Here is a 3,145-nt window from a genome sequence, read left to right as displayed (position 1 = left end):
TATCGCTATGTTTTAACGAGCCTAGAAATAGTGAAACTTGTTCTTTTCTGTATGGACAAGTTCGTTGCTATTTGGTTTTAACGACAAAGATAACTGGGACATTTTCAATTTTAGAGAGTCTGAAAGGGACGTAAAGGAAACTCTAATAATCCTTTTTTTCATATAATCCCTTAAGTCCAAAAAAGTATAAAATAATACAAAAGGGATGAATTTTCGGTAATTTTAACGAGCCGAACAAAATAAGTGCTCGACCTTTTTGTGTAATAATCCCTCAGGTCCAAAAAGATTAAAATCTAGAGGAGGGACAGCACTCCTGGTAGCTTTAATGAGCTAGAGAGGCCAACTGCTCAGCAATCTTTTCATATTTTACGAGTCAGATGAAAAGGGCCTAAAGGAGACTCGTTTTTTGAGGAGCGAGTGATAATTTCAGTAGCAACTGATTCCAGGTAAGGTTTGGAATTTTCCAATCATGGCAATGTTACAAGGATGGCTCACAGGATCACTCTTCGCAGCTGTTCCTCAAAAGGGGTAAACAATCAAATGGAGGTGAATGATCAGCTAAAACAGAGTGGAGGTGATGATGAGAACATGACCAAGGCTCAAAAGGTGATGATAATGCATTCACAATGGTTATTTACTGGAGATTGGTTCATTTTTCAATGATATTAAACTCTGGGGGAAACATTTGCTCATCACTTAGGTTTAATTTTTAATGATATTGAACTTGGCATAAAATCCACTAGTGGTGGGTTTATTTTTTAACGATTTTGAACCCTGCGGTAACACTGCTCGTGGCAGGTTTATTTTTTAATGAGCTTGAACCCTGCGATAACACTGCTAGTGGCGGGTTTATTTTTTAATGAGCCTGAACCCTGCGATAACACTGCTCGTGATAAGTTTGCATGCCCCTAGCATAATAACGCAAATCGAGGTGCATGCCCCCCAAGCTTCATTGCATTCATTGTGGTGGTTGGAATGAAGGTTTACCTTCGAGATATTTGAAAGACTCGACTTGGATTGTACGAGATCGTAATCAAAGAATCGATTTGGAAAGGGAGTTGTTTCATTTTTTAATGAGGTTGACACAAGATAGGAACTATCCTTAGAATCCACCATATTTATAGTATCTGATAAAAAATCAAAAACTGAAGGATGATTAAGGTCATTGGAATAATCTTCGTGGTAATCCAGAAGATGGGAACGATGGTGGTAATCTGCCCATGGTGCCTCTCCTAACATCATTGACTAAATGGTTCCTTTGTCTATAGAATGTACATGTGACCAAGGATCTAAATAGGTACCATATTCTTTAGACCTATCTATCCAAACAGTCGATGAGCGTTGATTTGGGTTTGCCCCCCAGGCCAAGAAAATTGATTGCTATAATATTTCTAAAATGGCGATGATCCATGCTAACAAAATGTTTAGGACTATTCCGAATTTGTTAGATATAGAAGATATCATATTGTAGGTCTCCACTGTGGCTTCTTCCGCCAGATTATTTGGAGGTGGTAGGGAAAAAGTACCCATCAATGTAGGGTCTTTTAGTAGGCCTACTCTGATATTTTGAAGTGAATGAGGGCTTCCGTGGATCATCAGAATGCTTCCCATAACATGTGAACTGCTGGGGAGAAAGGTTTGTTGGTCGCCAATAGTAATTCCTCATTGGAAGGGAAGTACGATCTTCCTAAAGTAGGTCGACACAACGGCAGCCATAACATATATCCAGGGCCTTCCGAGTAGGATGTTGTAATCGAGGTTTCCGTCGATCACTTCAACATCAATTTCTATCGTTTTTCCCCCCAGTTCGACTTGCAAGTTACTTAAAATCCCATATGGGGTGTATGTTTGTCCATCAAATGCTTTTAATGTCATCGAAGATCGCGACAAGGGTGGAGATCCTAATGTTTTCTAGCAACTCATCGACATAATACATGTAGATGCCCCCTCATCAATAATTGTTCGATGAACAGTTTTGTTGAGGGCTTTCACTTGAATAAGGAAAGCTAGTTGAGCTGGTAAGTGAGGGTCATATCCTTTGTGATTAAAGGACACAAGATTGGAATCCTTTGGGTCAATCCCACCTATCACCAATAATAAATCCTGCTTTTGGGAGGGGAGATTTTGCAGTACCTCAAGTTTCGATATAGCAGATGGCGATTGGGCCAGATCCTCCACTATATTATAATGTTGTGTTGCTCTCGCACGAGGATTAAATGTCGATTTCTGTACTACTCCCTTTGGCAGCTTTATCATCAGTTCAGGAATGATGGGTGGCACAACTTCGGTCGAAGTTGTTATCGAACTACTAGGATGATCATTAGCCTTGCTCTCCAACAGCTGTGGATTCCCGTAATCTTTATTCCTTGTTGATATCAAAGCATCATTTTGCTACTTTGAAACCGACAACATTAGCACTTCGGATAGGGAAGCATTGTCACTAGCAACCAGATTTGTTCCTGGATTTGGAAACGGATCAGTTAATACTCCCGAGGTTTTTGAATTCTTGAAGAATTTTCTAAGCTCAGCTTTATATGGACACTCTCTTTTCCAATGACCCTCATCGCATATAAGGCATGGACGATTTTCTTTCCTATCTCCAGAAGGGTTTGTAGAAGATTTTTCAGGGGACAACTCCTCCTATTTCTTCTTCTTCCCTTTCTTTTTCTTCTTTCCTCCTGGTTGCTTGGTTTCTTTCCCTTTGTCATTCGACACGACATTTACTTTTGAGGTGAGAATTTCTTCATCTGCATTTTGACCTGAAACCGTACGGGCCTTCTTCGACTTACCCTTTACTGTTTTTGTGCTGGTCGTTCCTATCGCACCGTTCCCGTCATGAGAGTCTTTCTTTGATTTAGGAGAGGGAGGAACGGAAAATTTCGGTCTAGGAGCATCAGGGATTCTATCGTAGAGCGTGCTAGAGTGAGTATAAATCAAATATAAATATTGCACATGAGCAATGACTTGCTCTTCTGTGACGAATCCTCCCTTTGACACATATTCTGTAACAGAAGGTAACAATGACTTAATAAACCATTCAGCCAACAACTGATCAAGAACATATGTTTTTATCATTCTACGACGATGTCGCCACTCATGAATATGATCGTATATGTGAGTGGTGGTCGTTTGTTATAAATTGGTA

The sequence above is a fragment of the Pinus tabuliformis genome, chromosome 4_2 (assembly GCF_031772625.1).
Source record: "Pinus tabuliformis cultivar Carrire ecotype Pingquan chromosome 4_2, CPIR1, whole genome shotgun sequence".
NCBI classification, from domain to species: domain Eukaryota; kingdom Viridiplantae; phylum Streptophyta; class Pinopsida; order Pinales; family Pinaceae; genus Pinus; species Pinus tabuliformis.
Note: the sequence above shows the minus strand (reverse complement) of the source record.